Source organism: Triticum dicoccoides, chromosome 3A (genome assembly GCF_002162155.2).
Source record: "Triticum dicoccoides isolate Atlit2015 ecotype Zavitan chromosome 3A, WEW_v2.0, whole genome shotgun sequence".
NCBI lineage: Eukaryota > Viridiplantae > Streptophyta > Magnoliopsida > Poales > Poaceae > Triticum > Triticum dicoccoides.
Genome location: NC_041384.1, coordinates 136,936,360 through 136,953,711, shown reverse-complemented (window position 1 = coordinate 136,953,711; position 17,352 = coordinate 136,936,360).

The following is a 17,352-nucleotide window of genomic DNA, read 5'->3' as shown; positions in this document are numbered from 1 at the left end:
TGCTGCGGGCCGTAGTGAGAGGGTTGCCCGCGGGATTCTGGGATCTAAGGGATTATCCATGGCGGGATCCGGTGGGTGAGGCGGGGAGATGAGCCTAGGCACTGGGAGAGCCCTACGAGGCTAAGATAAAGATAGGACTACTCCACTCCGTCCATATTTAAATACAAAGGCCACCAACAGTAGCCCTGGCAAAAATTGATCATGTTGCCCACGTCCAGGTTTATTGGCCCCCTTTTATTGTGCCACTTTTTATGACATGCATAAATATTATGCTACTTAAAAATATGGTCAAAAATTGGCACAAAATACGAAGGAGACCAATGGAAGTAGCAACCCATGATTTAACTACTCGCATGCACGCAGTGGAGTAGTAATGTCTTTCTAAACTACTTCCTACCTCACGTCCACTCAATTTGCATGCGCTGTATTAATTGACCCTCAATGAAGTGAAGGACTTTACACGCGTCAAATTATCACATGGGGTGGATACTCGTACAAAAATGTGTCCCACCATGTACCCGCGTGTGCATGCGAGGGAATAAGTGCGTGCGTGCACATCTTCGCTTCGTGCATGTACTGCCAGTGTGCCTGAGAGAGGACGAGTGCATTCCTTTGGAACCAGCAGCACATCACTGTGATCAATCCACACAAGGAGGTCGCGACAACGCCTCTGAAAGCACAAGTGCTCCCTGGGTGGTTTTGGCAATTAATGTCAACATATCTCTTGTTGGACTAATGTTTTTATCTAGTATATTTCAGTTAAGTTCAACAGATGGAGTGGCGTTGACAAGAGGATGTGGAACCCCTTCAAGATGCTAAGGACAAAGAATTGGCTCAAGCTCAAAAGCTCAAGACTCTGCATTTTACTTTTAGTGATCCAAGGTCACATTGAGTCCATAGGAAAAGCCAATACTATTAAAAGGGGATGAGGTGTTGCTTAATGGGTTGCTTGCTCAAAATTCTTAGTGATATGCTCCAAAGCCCTCAAACACTTTCTCATATCCACATATGTCCCAAACCAAAAGTCAAACTCGGCCCCTCTGAAACTTCCCATCCGGCGCCACCGAGTTCACTTGACATAGCCGCTGCCAGAAACCCTAATCGATTCGTTCTCACCGATGGGATCTCGGTCTCACCGAGATGGGCTTGCAAACTCTCTATTACCTTTGCAATAATTTCGGTCTCACCGAGATATGCAATCGGTCCCACCGAGTTTGCTTGACCAAGTCGCTGTTTCGGTTATTACCAAAATCGGTCCCACCAAGTTTGTGTAATCGGTCAAACCGAGATGAGGTTTTACCCTAACCCTAGCACATCGGTCCCACTGAGTTGATCATATCGGTCCCACCAAAATGCCTAACAGTCACATTATGAACTAAATCGGTCCCACCGAGTTTTCTAATTCGGTCCCACCGAGTTTAGTGATTTGTGTGTAACGGTTAGATTTTGTGTGGAGGCTATATATACCCCTCCACCCACTCTTCATTTGACGCGAGAGCCATCAGAACATGCCTACACTTCCAACATTCATTTTCTGAGAGAGAACCACCTACTCATGTGTTGAGACCAAGATATTCCATTCCAACCATATGAATCTTGATCTCTAGCCTTCTCCAAGTTGCTTTCCACTCAAATCTTCTTTCCACCAAATCCTAATCGGTGAGAGAGAGTTGAGTGTTGGGGAGACTATCATTTGAAGCACAAGAGCAAGGAGTTCATCATCAACACACCATTTATTACCTTTTGGAGAGTGGTGTCTCCTAGATTGGTTAGGTATCACTTGGGAGCCTCCGTCAAGATTGTGGAGTTGAACCAAGGAGTTTGTACGGTCAAGGAGATCGCCTACTTCGTGAAGATCTACCCTAGTGAGGCAAGTCCTTCGTGGGCGTTTCTATATGATAGCACCACCTATCGGAACAACGCCAAATATCTCCGTGTCTCCAATTGCGTTTGCACACTCCAATCCCATCCCTTTACTTTCTTGCAAATTGCATGCTTTACTTTCCGCTACTCTTATACTCTTGCCATGCTTGCTTGAATGTATTGTGGATGTTTAAACTTGTGCTAAAACTCTACCTTAACTTGAAGAAAATAAAAGGGACATTTACATCTATGCCCTTAACTCGAACCCACTACTTAGTTTTGCCCCTAATTTTTAGGTATGCTCAATTTTGCCCATCCACCGTTAGTTTCACGTATAGAAATGACTTTCTGTGGCGTTACCGTTCGGTCAAAGGGCTTTGACCGTCCTAAAAAAATAGCAAAAAAATTCAAAAAAATTGAAACTTTGTGGGATCGAAGATACTCATGTCTGCAAGGTGTGTACAAATTTTCATGCCGTTCGGACATCCTGGGAGCTCGTGGCAAAGGAAAACATAAATTTTGTACATATGTGAACAGTAAATTCAAAAAAATAGAGAAATAAATCAAAAAATATGAATTTTATGGGACTGAATATACTCAGGTGCGCAAGATGTGTGCACATTTTTGTTGTGTTTGGACATCGTAGGAGCTCGTGGAGAGAAAACTCGAAATTTAGCTCAAAAAAACTTTGAAAAAATGCACTATTTTGTTTTTTTTCTCTAGATCACCTCGTACAACATTTGATCACCAAAACTTGCAAGCACCTTTTGCACTCAAGCCTCTTTGAAGAGAAAAAGATTAAACTTTTTTGAATTTTGTTTCTATTTTTTCAAATTTACTGTTCATGGGCATAAATTATTTTTGTTTTCCTTTTCCACGAGCCCTCGGAGTGTCCAACCAACACCAAAATTTGCACGCGCCTTGCGGACATGACTATCTTAGATCCCACAAAATTTTAGTTTTTTTTTATTTTTTTCCTATTTTTTCTGGATGCTCAAAGTCCTTTGACCGGATGGTAAAGACGCAAAAGGGCATTTCTATATGTGACAATAACGGTGGAGGGGCAAAACTAAGCATACCTAAAAATTAGGGGCAAAACTGAGTAGTGGGTTCGAGTTAGGGGCACAACTGGAGTTGGCCCAAATAAAAACTGCAACTTTTCTTTGCTAGGAGTCTATTCACCCCCTCTAGACACCTCTTCTTGATCCTTTCAATTGGTATCAGAGCATTGGTCTCCATTGCTTTGGTTTAAACACCTTTGTAGGAAGATGGATGAGTCTATGTCGGGGAGTCTTAGACGTAGAGTGCATATACTTGATGGAGAGTTCTTTCATGAGTGGGAAATTGAGATGCTTGATATTTTCAATGAATATCATTTGAACAAGTATATTACTAGCCCTTGTGCACCTCATGATGATCCTTTGCATCCTACCCTTGATGAGTTTATCGACATGATCCGTAATCTTAGAACTTTAAATTTAATCACTAGAGGATTGCCTAGAAACTTGCTTGCTAGCTTGCCTGCTCTTGATTGTGCCTACACCATATGGAGATTTCTTGAGGAACGATTTCCAAAGTATTCCTTGAAAACTTATATGAGATCCTTCATAAGTCTATTGCCTTGAGTAAGATGAGTTCCAATAATCCCAAATTTGGTGATTGTCTATTTGAGCTCACTAATCTTACGAGTGCCAAATGAGATGTTGGAATCATTAGCAATATCATCTCCGAAGCCATTAGAATTCATAAAGATGACTATTGTGATGACCATTTATCTAATGAATTACTCTCTCCAGGAATCGATCCATCACAAGACGATGCTGAACATGGGTACTATGATGAGGATGATGATAGTGACCTTGATCTTGACGAGTCTATGAGACACTTTGGTCTTATGGCAAACCTTCGCAGCTACATGGCTGGAGGAAAGGAATGGGTCCTTGATAGTGGGTGTATCGATCACATGACCGGAGACAAGGATATGTTTCGTGAGCTTGCTGAAAACGACGGCCCTCGGAAGTACATCACTTTTGGTGATAACTCAAAGGGTAAGGTGGTTCGCCTTGGTAAGGTGGCCATCTCACATGATAGCTCCATACAAAATGTTATGCTCGTAATCTCTTGGCTACAATTTAATTACCGTATCTAGACTTGCTGACTTTGGTTTCAATGTCCTATTTACTGAAGTAGATTGCCAAGTGTTTCATAGAGATAATCATAAAATGCTCTTTACCGGTATACGTAGAGGTGATCTATATATTGTTGATTTCACTAAAAAGGCTCAACCTAGAACTTGCTTAATTGCTAAATCTTCTAAAGGTTGGTTGTGGCATAGAAGATTAGGTCATGTGAGCATGCGAAATCTTGATAAGCTTATTAAAGGTGATCACATCCTTGGAGTGAAAGATATTATATTTGACAAGGATAGATTGTGCAGTGCTTGTCCAGCAGGAAAACAAGTCGGAAGAAGTCATCCCGTGAAAAACATCATGACCACGAGAAGACCGCTCGAGCTACTTTATATGGATCTCTTTGGTCCCAATGCCTACAAAAGTCTCGGTGGAAACTCATTTGGTCTAGTTATAGTCGATGATTTTTCAAGATTTACGTGGGTGTTCTTTCTTGATGATAAATCACAGGTCCAAAAGATCTTCAAGAACTTCGCTAGGAAGGCCCAAAATCAATTCGAAGTGAAGATCAAGAAGGTTCGCAGCGACAACGAAACGGAGTTCAAGAACGCAAATGTGGATACCTTTCTTGACGAAGAAGGGATTTCACATGAGTTCTCGGCTATGTACACGCCTCAACAAAATGGAGTTGTTGAGAGGAAGAACCGAACTCTTATTGAGATGGCAAGAATGATGCTTGATGAGTACAAGACACCAAAACACTTTTGGGCAGAAGCGGTTGAGACAGCCTGCCATGCAACAAATCGCTTGTATCTTCACAAACTACTCGGCAAGACGGCATATGAGCTTCTCACCGGTAACAAACCCCAAGTTGGATACTTTCGGGTGTTTGGCTCAAAGTGTTACATTCTTGATAAACATCATCATTCTAAATTTACTCCTAAATCTCATGAGGGTTTCCTACTCGGTTATGGCTCAAACTCACACACTTACTGTGTCTACAACAATTTCACTCGAAAGGTTGAAGAGACGGTAGATGTGAAGTTTGATGAATCTAACAGCTCGCAAGTAGAGCAATTGCCAGATGTAGGAGACAAAGATCCTTCGGAAGCAATCCAAGACTTGTCTATTGGCAAGATTCGTCCAATGGAGGTGAAGGAGAGTACCTCGTCCGTCCAAGTAGAAGCTTCTATCTCACGACAAGGTGAACCAAGAGTTGACATGGAAGCATCCACAAGTGGGACACGCCAAGATGAAGAAAACGAGGAAGTACACCAAGATGAACCTCATCAACCTCCTTCTCCACCACGACGAGAGAACGACAACGTCAACAATGAAGAAGTCCAAGAAGAAGAATGAGATGATGAAGAAGATGCTCCACCCTGACCCAAACAAAAGCTCCCACGAGTTCGAGCAAGAGTTTCACGAGACCATCCCATTGAATAAATCTTCAACAATATTCAAACCGGGAGAATCACTCGCTCTAAAACTCGTTTGGCTAATTTTTGTGAACATTATTCATTCATCTCTAGCATTGAACCTATGAAGGTTGAAGAAGCATCGGAAGATCCGGATTGGATAAATGTCATGCATGAAGAGCTACACAACTTTGAGAGAAACCAAGTGTGGACATTGGTCGAGAAGCCCGACAACAACCACAACATCATCGGTACCAAATGGGTGTTTCGCAACAAGCAAGACGAAGATGGTCAAGTCGTCCGCAACAAAGCATGTCTTGTCGCCCAAGGCTACACTCAAGTTGAAGGTATGGACTACGGTGAGACATATTCCCCCGTTGCTAGACTTGAGTCCATCTGCATCTTACTTGCCTATGCTAATCACCATGATATCGCCTTGTACCAAATGTACATTAAAAGTGCTTTCCTAAATGGTGAAATTGAGGAGGAAGTTTATGTTAAAGAACCTCCCGGCTTTGTTAATCCTAAGAAACCGACCATGTTTACAAACTTCACAAAGCTCTTTATGGTCTTAAACAAGCTCCTAGAGCATGGTATAAATGCTTGACCAAGTTCCTTATTGAAAAAGGCTTTGAGATTGGGAAGATTGATTCTACTCTTTTTACTAAAAGGGTTAATGGTGAATTATTTGTGTGCCAAATTTATGTCGATGATATCATATTTGGTTCAACTAACCCTCATTTTAGTGAAAAGTTTGGAAAGCTAATGTCAGAGAAGTTTGAGATGTCAATTATGAGTGAAATCAAGTTCTTCCTTGCTTTGCAAATCAAGCAAACTAAGGAAGGCACCTTTGTTTCTCAAACAAAGTATACCAAGGACTTATTCAAAAAGTTCAACATGCAAGAAAGCAAAGGTATGAAAACTCCCATGCCTACTAGTGGACATCTTGACTTGACCAAGGATGGAAAACCGGTTGACCAAAAGGTTTATTGCTCTATGATTGGTTCATTATTATATCTATGTGCCTCCCGTCCCGATATCATGCTCAGTGTGTGCATGTGTGCACGATATCAAGTGCCCCCAAAGAATGTCATCTTAAGGCTGTGAAAAGGATAGTTAGATACCTAATACATACACCAAATTTTGGCATTTGGTATCCTAAGGGGTCTTTTTTTGATCTTGTTGGCTACTCCGATTCGGACTATGCCGGACACAAGGTTGATAGAAAGTCCACTTCGGGTACCTGCCAATATCTTGGTAGATCTCTTGTGTCTTGGTCCTCCAAGAAACAAAACTCGGTATCCTTATCCACTGCTGAAGCGGAATACATTGCCGCCGGTTCATGTTGTGCTCAATTACTTTGGATGACCCAAACTCTTAAAGATTACGGGATCTATGTGAAACATGTTCCATTGCTTTGTGATAATGAAAGTGCTATTAAGATTGCTCATAATCCCGTGCAACATTCTTGAACCAAGCATATTGAAGTTCGTCATCATTTCATTCGAGATCATGTTGCTAAAGGTGATATTGATCTTAAGCATGTTCATGCCAATAAGCAATTGGCAGATATATTCACCAAATCGCTTGATGAGAAAGTATTTTGCCGTTTTAGAGGTGAATTGAACATCATTGATGCTTCAAACTTGGAGTAGAAACTCCATTCGGATACATGCAAGGCATGAGACTTTGACTAATCCTTGATGTTTCTCTTATGATGATGATCATATGTCTTGGATATATTTGCACCCTTGCATGCCATCTAACCCTTGTAGATACTTGGATGAACCAAAATCTATGAGATTGCCAATCACTCACATCTTGAGCAATCTCTACATCACCAAGTCTCTACAATATGGTGGTTGAAGACAAGGAAGCATGAAACCTTTCAACATATCCTTTGACCACTTCTATATATCAAATTTCATTTGGTATCAAATTCATGATTGTCAAATTGGATACACAAGTGCTCTTCCTTGCAAGACTAACCCATGTAGGTAGATGAGCTCAAACTACAAGTGGTGCTCCAAATCTTTGATGAGCTACATCAACCTTAAGCATCCCACACAAGTTCAACTACATGATCAAGTTCAACACCACCACCCAAGGTATGTTATTTCATCATAGAGAAGCTTTACCCCAAGTCATGGGTCAAAGCAACTCAACAAGATGCGAATACATCAAATGCTTAAATGAAAAATGGTAACCCCATTTTGAGCTTAAAAGATGAGTATGACCTACGATCAAGTGTTCTCACTTGACTCCCCAGTCAATATACTCTAACATAGGTGACTTTGTCGCCGACCAATTCTAGATGAACTTCTCTAGATTTCTTTCCTTTTTCTTTGTTTTTGTTCTGCATTCCCAGCATCCAATTCATTGCAAATCCTTCAGTTAATTCCTTGCAAATCTTTGTGAGATCCTTTTTGCCTAGTGAGCCGAGGTGACAAATGTTCTCTCTGTCTTGAACTCAGTCATACTGATTCGTCTCTTTCGGTCAAGCCAAACCATTTCGGTGCAACCGAAAAATATAACTCGGTGTCATCAATTTCACTGCAGAGAAAACAATTTGCCACTTGTTCCTGCACTTTTGTTCCAGCTCCACTCGATGATTCTTGTCCTCTACCAGCATCATATTCTATATGCTGCTTTGCTCTGTGACTCAAGGACCAAACCTATTTTGACTCATACTCCAGAAGATCCCTTCATGGAAATTGATGTCAAAGGGGGAGAGAGAGATCACATCAAAGCTTAATCACTTAAAAAGGGGGAGAGAGTACTTCAACACGGAGAGAGATAATCACATCAAAGTCCCCATGCTTGGTGTTCAAGAGGAGAGAAGTCACATGTCTTTAAGAGGGGAAATACATGTTTGTCTTATGTTTCTGTGCTCTGATTTGTTTTGCTCTGATTTTTGGTTCCCTATATTCTTCCGTTATCAAATATAAGATTCAGAGGGAGAAAGACATATAAGGGAAGGAAATCCTGAATTCATTGCATATCTTTACCTTTGGGGACATTTCTATATCCAATGGGAGTACCTAGTACTTATTCTCTACATGTCATCCTAGTCTTGGTACTCTTGTGACTCTTTGGTTTGCTCTGTCTAGTAGTTGTACATGTGTTATCTAACCTTGTTTACTCAGGTTCATCTCTTCCTAAGCCAGCTCAAGACCACAAGGTAAGTATATGCATCACACTCATGCACATGGAGATTTCTTGCAAATGTACATATTGTTTGCAAGGAGGAATCATGAACATGAAGTTACACTTCACATATTCACATCATTTGCTCTGATGCATATAGCCAAGACACATGTAACACATTGCTTGCTTTGTCATGTTTATGCATTCACATGCTCTTACTTTCCATATTGACATGATTGCATACATGTAGAGGGAGCCTATGCATGTTATATGTCTTTCCAAAGCTTTACCTGCTATTCTCTATATCTCTATATAAAGCTTTGATGTATGTTGTTATCAATTACCAAAAAGGGGGAGATTGAAAGCACAAGTGCTCCATGGGTGGTTTTGGTAATTAATGTCAACATATCTCTTGTTGGACTAATGTTTTTATCTAGTATATTTCAGATAAGTTTGACAGATGGAGTGGCGTGGACAAGAGGATGTGGAACCCCTTCAAGATGCTAAGGACAAAGAATTGGCTCAAGCTCAAAAGCTCAAGACTCTGCATTTTACTTTTAGTGATCCAAGATCACATTGAGTCCATAGGAAAAGCCAATACTATTAAAAGGGGATGAGGTGTTGCTTAATGGGTTGCTTGCTCAAAATGCTTAGTGATATGCTCCAAAGCTCTCCAACACTTTCTCATGTCCACATATGTCCCAAACCAAAAGTCAAACTTGTCCCCATCGAAACTTTCCATCCGGCACCATCGAGTTCACTTGACATAGCCACTGCCAGAAACCCTAATCGTTTCGGTCTCACCGATGGGATCTCGGTCTCACCGAGATGGGCTTGCAAACTCTCTGTTACCTATTGCAATAATTTCGGTCTCACCGAGATATGCAATCAGTCCCACCGAGTTTGCTTGACCAAGTCGCTGTTTCGGTTATTACCAAAATCGGTCCCACCAAGTTTGTGTAATCGGTCAAACCGAGATGAGGTTTTACCCTAACTGTAGCACATCGGTCCCACTGAGTTGATCATATCGGTCCCACCGAAATGCCTAACGGTCACATTATGAACTAAATCGGTCCCACCGAGTTTTCTAATTCGGTCCCACCGAGTTTAGTGATTTGTGTGTAACGGTTAGATTTTGTGTGGAGGCTATATATACCCCTCCACCCACTCTTCATTTGACGCGAGAGCCATCAGAACATGCCTACACTTCCAACATTCATTTTCTGAGAGAGAACCACCTACTCATGTGTTGAGACCAAGATATTCCATTCCAACCATATGAATCTTGACCTCTAGCCTTCTCCAAGTTGCTTTCCACTCAAATCTTCTTTCCACCAAATCCTAATCGGTGAGAGAGAGTTGAGTGTTGGGGAGACTATCATTTGAAGCACAAGAGCAAGGATTTCATCATCAACACACCATTTATTACCTTTTGGAGAGTGGTGTCTCCTAGATTGGTTAGGCATCACTTGGGAGCCTCCGTCAAGATTGTGGAGTTGAACCAAGGAGTTTGTACGGGAAAGGAGATCACCTATTTCGTGATGATCTACCCTAGTGAGGCAAGTCCTTCGTGGGCGATGGCCATGGTGGGATAGACAAGGTTGCTTCTTCGTGGACCCTTCGTGGGTGGAGCCCTCTATGGACTCGCGCAACCGTTACCCATCATGGGTTGAAGTCTCCATCAACATGGATGTATGATAGCACCACCTATCGGAACAACGCCAAAATTCTCCGTGTCTCCAATTGCGTTTGCACACTCCAATCCCATCCCTTTACTTTCTTGCAAATTGCATGCTTTACTTTCCGCTGCTCATATACTCTTGCCATGCTTGCTTGAATGTATTGTGGATGTTTAAACTTGTGCTAAAACTCTATCTTAACTTGAAGAAAATAAAAACTGCAACTTTTCTTTGTTAGGAGTCTATTCACGCCCCTCTAGACACCTCTTCTCGATCCTTTCGGCCTCCACATGTGCCACGTGGCTTCATGAACTGAAGAGAGACACTGTGTAGTGTGCCATTGGAATTCTAATTTACGTGTTTTGCACATACTTGAAGTACTAGTAAGGTACACGTGCATTGCACACATCAGATTTGGCAACCAAATTATGAATAAATACCACACTATAGCATGTAAGCTTTGAGTCATATGTGCATGATGTAGACGTTTGTTTAATTCTTATAGTTCACCTCATTCAAAATCAATTAGGTTTTATAAAAAATTTAGGGCCTCTTTGATTCATAGGATTTCCAAAACGCGGGGATAGGAAAAAAATGGGATTAGAGTGGAATGTCGTCTTGAATCCTACAGGATTGTACGAGTGTTTGATTGTGCATAGAAAAAACGTAGGATTCTTTCAAAGAGGTTTGAGTGGATGGAAAGTTTGCTATGAAATCTAGTGCAAATGAATCCTATGGAAAAATTCCTATGGTTTACAATCCTACAAAACAAACAAACAAGACAGGAAAAATGCCTAAGTACTAGAATCCTCCAAAATTCCTTTGAATCAAAGAAGCCCTTAATCTATTTTATGATTCATGGAACTGTGTGTTGTAAAGCATAAAATAAAAACAAATAATGGCAATTCAACTAGAAAAAAAGTTGGGGCAGTTATGATACGGAAGATTCTAGAACAATGGAGAAGCACTTGTGTATTGAGGTTTGTGCATTATGCTTAAGTTCAACCATGGAGTCTGCTAGATCGTACATGTGAAAAAATCCGGTGGGGGCTAGAAGATGGTGCGAGGGGCAAGTGGAGGGAGACTATGAAGGAGTGCACAAGTGCGAGATCGATATTTAAAGAGAGGGGGCGAGAACGTGCGCTGTTGCACGCAGTGGCAGAGCCATGAAAAAAATGAGCTAGGGGGCCAAGCATTGCTAATCCTTTACAAGGAGGGCCAACTCATCAACTTAAACCGTTTTACTAGAAATTGATCTAATGATCACATTCATATTAGCCTCAATATATAGTGATGTTAGGGGGGCTGGGCCCTTGCTGCCCCCTGTCTTCGCCACTGTGCGCGCGTCTAAGAGATAAAGCGGAAGGCATGTATGATGAGAGGGGGACGTTGGATATATAATTAATGTGGGTGTATTAGCTATGTAATCCTATATAGAGAGGTATAGATTTATCGATGTGTACGTGGGAAAGAAGGTGAGCACTAGATAAATAGATTGATCGGTTTGTGTGGAAAACCAGGAAAGACCTAGCTATATATACACACACATAGAGGAACACCGATCGTTGCACATGCACGTGAGAGATAAAGAATGCCTGATATGATGAAGAGGGGGAGGTGTGTGTGTGCATGCATGGGAGACTGACCTGAAGAAAAAGATTGCATGTGTGCGATGGATAATGCCGCGTGGTAGTGTGTGTGCATGCATGCACGAGAGGAAGTTAGTGGTACAATTATAAAGAGAAGACGACTGTGTGGGTGTAAAAGACTAGGTGAGGTCATAATCAATGTAAACTTGAATTCAAATATTTGAATAAGAGATCATGATGTTTGAAACCCATGCATGCATGAATATAACTGAGATATACGCGTTGTGGTTTGGAAACGAGCATGCTATACTGTACACACATTGAACAAGGTCGGACTGATTTGAATTTGAGATACCGATGGCAGACATCGTTTGGCCACATTGTATCCGTGCATGGACACACTATTCTAATTGGAGATGATGGGTGGCTTTCGCATCGCATATCTATATCTATACCCATATATTACATTTTATAATTTTTTATATAGTGTGCGGATAACTTTAACTTTGAAATATGGTCGTTGGATGAAGCTAATCCGATGGTGCAGAGATGGCAAATTCGAGCACTACTGGCCGTTGGATATCATCTACATTCCACCAGATTTTGCCACATGTACAATCTAGAAGACTCCATGGTTGAACTTAAGCACAATGCACAAACCTCAAAACACAAGCACTTCTTCTTTGTTCTAGAATCTTCCATATCATAATTGCCCAAATTATTTTCTACATGATTTGTTCTTACTTTATTCTTTACAACGCACAATTCCATGAATCTTAAAATAAATTTGCTTTCTTATAAAAACTAGATGATTTTGAATGAAATTACTACTTCAGGATGCTGCTAACGCGACACTACGATCAGAGACCCTTCGACGAAACTGTGTGGGATGCAATAATCACAAATGGTGGTGTAAAAAACAGTCAAAAGGCGCAAAACATTTGCGATGACGGATGCATCAAACACGGTTCAGATTTTAGTCGCGTGTGCGATTCAGGGCATACGGTTCAGTTCAATTAACCATTTTCGATGAGGAGGAACAAAAGAAACGGGCAGCCAAATGAAGGTGTGTGCAATGTACAACATATGGTTCACTCGGATGAACTGTTTGTGATTAGGCAACACAAAAGAAACGGTCAGCCAGATCAAGGTGTGTGCGATGTACAACACACAGTTCACTCGGATGAACTGTTTGTGATTAGGCAACACAAAAGAAATGGTCAGCCAGATCAAGGTGTGTGCGATGTACGACATGCGGTTCACCCGGATGAACTGTTTGCGTTGAGACAAAAGAACAGAAACGGTTCAATATAAAAAACACCATAAATATTGCAAGGTCAAATTCAAAGATTACAATGCCCAAATTCAAACATTGCAAGCTGCGTCATTTCTAAAAAGGGATCAGCCGCTGACAAGTTATGTATGGGTTTGACACAATAACTTCCAATTGCTTTGCCATATGCTCTACCAAAACGAAGTTTGGCATTTTTGGAGGCACTTCCATTCCACAGTACTAGCCGGCTCTGATAATCATACCATTTATCTTTCCTAGTTAAATGCGTGTTCAACCTCAGTACCCTCAGCACCTTTGCTCTAGCAAGAAAGAACCTGGTGAGTGTAATCTCTGGTGGGGTCCCTCGGTAGGAGTTCAAAGTAATATTTGAGAGATGCAGATCCAGGCATTTGAGATTGTCGTTATAAACATCATCCACCTCCGGGACTAATATGCACTGCAAAAAAAGAGAACGTGTTAGTGCCTACATGCAGTTTTGAACACTTGACAGACGAACATACAAACCTTAAACCAATATGGGGTGGGGTGTATGTCCTAAAATCCTCCAAAATTCCTTCAGAAATCGTAGTACATTGTCATTGTAAACTTGGGAAAAGGTGCAAAAAATTGAACTCCCTTATGGTTAACATTTAACAGGAAAGGAATATCACCTTGATATACAACTTCTTTAGGCACAGAAAGCATCTCAGGCAATTGACAACCTTGTCCGGGTTGGGGCCGACAGATTCTAGTGCCAAGACCTTCACTGTGCCCAAAGTCTGGGTGAAGCTTCGCTGGATGACAGACGAACATACATCTTCAAAACTAGAAATAACGTTGATATCAAGGAGAGGTATATAAGGCAACTGTTGTACCTGAAAGTTGAAGTATTTGACAGACGAGTAGCCCACCACTTTCAATTTCGGCGCAGAAATGACATTGATTCTTGTTGGACCTTGTTGCTCAACTAGAAGTAATCTCTCAAGTGAAGGTGTGTCCTGGATGACCATATTGTGGTCCACCTTTTGTGATCTCTTGCTGCAGCACCAACAACACACATAAATAGTCCAGAGAGTCCTGGAGGTGATGTGCAAGGTACTCGACCAATTCATCGCCTGAAGAAGAAGGAACTCAGGTGCAGTACAGCCGTGGAGCAGGCGCTCCATGTCATCCTTTGGGATGCGGACGACGATGAGCTCGAGGTGCTTCAATCGTGGTAGAAAAAGAGCAGGTGCGTCATTAAGGGGGGGAGTGGCAGTTCATGAACTTGGCGAGGTGCAGCGTGCGCGCGAAGTGGAACACAGACGTTGGCGGCAAGCGCATATGCCCATCATTATAACTTAGCTTCTCGAGCTGATCTATGGCACGGGATCAGAACCACTCGTCAAGCTTGGCTCGGTCCTTGCCATTGGAACGGAACTTGCCCGTGATAAGGCCTTTGATTGGGCCATCGTGACTGCCGAGGATCTGGGAGAACGCATCCAAGATTTGGCGATAGCCATGGCAGAGCTTGTGGGCGTCGAGGAGGTCGACAGGGTGCGGAGCCATAGGGTGCGCCACCATCGGGAAAGGGTGGCTATCCTCGCCCGATATTTGATTGGGAGGAGGGATATGATGACTATCAATATATCATCGGGGAGGTTGTTGATGAAGTCTAGGCCTGCTGGAGTCGCTTGCGGTTCTTTCTCGACCCACCTCCGCTTGTTGGCAGCCTCGTTCTCCACCTCGTTGGTGGGGACGGAAACCTTTGTCTCCATATTCACGCCGTGCTCCGGTGCTTTAGCAGCCCCGACGTTGCCACTCCCTTCGATGGGGCGCTTCGGCGGCATCCTCATACACTGACGGATTTGAGGACTCAGAGCGGCGTCGAGGATGCAGGCGAAGAGAGAGGAATTGTGTGTGTGGCGAGGATGGCGGGGTGCGGCCGCTCGGCAGCGCCATTAATATAGACCAGTGGGAGTGAGGCGGGCGGCGGTCCAAGGCTGTCTCGCTTCCCGGTGAGAACGATTGCTTAATCTCTAGTATGAATGAAATATATGCTTAATTACTAAATTTTAGTTGCAAAAAATAGATAGTGCTATTGATTTTTAGCTGCATATTTTGACAATCTTAGTGTCTCTTGGCTTAGCACCGAAGTCTGGCTTTAATTTGCATACCGTAATATGAACCGTTTGCGTTGAAGAGATGCACAGATCCTGCGTTGAACAGCTTGTACGCTCCCGGTGAGCCTGCACACCAGACTGCGCTCGCACGCCTCCCGTCCAGTCAAGCACCTCATGTAGCCATTAAAACCAAGATAGGAGGCGTCACATGAATGGTTAACCGAATGCACACGGTTTGAATTATACAAACGTTTGAGATATTAAAGTGGCAGCTGTTTTTTTCAAAATGCCTTTGTTGGTTGTCATTATTCGAGTGCGCCTTCTCTCAAAATGGACACGAAAAATACCACAGCATGTCGGGTGCCCTTCCATGATAGCATGCCAAGTTTCATGAATTTCAGACGTGTTTTGGATTTACTAGAATTTAAAAACCAGCCATCTCAATGTTTTGCCGGCAATCAATGGTGCCCTGGTGTTTGAAATTCATTCCCATTTCTTGCATGAGACCTAATCATGCACCCAAGGACACATATTTGATTTTTCAACCAATTTATATGCATTGGAGCATGTGCATGTAGTTCAAATTTGAATTATGCACGTAAATGCATTGAAAACTCACCTAATGCATAAAAATGTCCAAACGAACCCCGAAAAATCACAAAAATAACACAACACTCATGTTGTTCTATGTTGACACGAGAAACATTTTGAAAGCAATAAGAGGAACTGGATATCGTTTCGTCCCCAAAGGTGGGGCGTTCCCTACCGAAACCATCATGCTTGTTGTGAGAAGCTCTGGTTTGTGAGAAGCATATACCCAAACCTGTCCCAAATGGGACAAAAAATTTACCACGACATGTTGATGCCGCTCCATGATAGCATGCCAAGTTTCATGAATTTTAGACGAGTTTTGGATTTACTAGAATTTAAAAACTTGGGATCTCAATGTTTTGCCGGCAATCAACGGTGCCATGGTGTTTGAAATTCATTCCCATTTCTTACATGGGACCTAAGCATGCACCCAAGGACACATATTTGATTTTTCAACCAATTTATATGCACTGGAGCATGTGCATGTAGATCAAATTTGAACTATGCACATAAATGCATTGAAAACTCACTTAATGCATAAAAATGTCCAAACGAACCCCCAAAAATCACAAAAAATAACACAACATTCCTGTTGTTCTATGTTGACATGAGAAAATTTTTAAAAGCAATAAGAGGCAATGGATATTGTTTCGTCCCCAAAGGTGGGGCGTTCCCTACCGAAACCATCATGCTTGTTGTGAGAAGCTCTAGTTTGTGAGAAGCATATATCCAAACCTGCCCCAAATGGGATAAAAAAATTACCACGACATGTTGATGCCGCTCCATGATAGCATGCCAAGTTTCATGAATTTCAGACGAGTTTTGGATTTACTAGAATTTAAAAACAAGGCATCTCAATGTTTTGCCGGCAATCAACGGTGCCCTGGTGTTTGAAATTCATTCCCATTTCTTGCATGGGACCTAAGCATGCACCCAAGGACACATATTTTATTTTTCAACCGTTTTATATGCACTGGAACAAGTGCATGTAGTTCAAATTTGAATTATGCACATAAATGCATTGAAAACTCACTTAATGCATTAAAATGTCCAAACGAACCCCAAAAATCACAAAAAATAACACAACACCCATGTTATTCTATGTTGACACAAGAATTTTTTGAAAGCAATAAGAGGCAATGGATATCATTTCGTCCCCAAAGGTGGGGCGTTCCCTATCGAAACCATCATGCTTGTTGTGAGAAGCTCTGGTTTGTGAGAAGCGTATACCCAAACCTATCCCAAATGGGACAAAAAATTACCACGACATGTTGATGCCGCTCCATGATAGCATGCCAAGTTTCATGAATTTCAGACGAGTTTTGGATTTACAAGAATTTAAAAAACCAGGCATCTCAATGTTTTGCTGGCAATCAACGGTGCCCCGGTGTTTGAAATTCATTCCCATTTCTTACATGGGACCTAAGCATGTACCCAAGGATATATATTTGATTTTTCAACCAATTTATATGCACTGGAGCATGTGCATGTAGTTCAAATTTGAATTATGCACATAACTGCATCAAAAACTCACTTAATGCATAAAAATGTCCAAACAAAC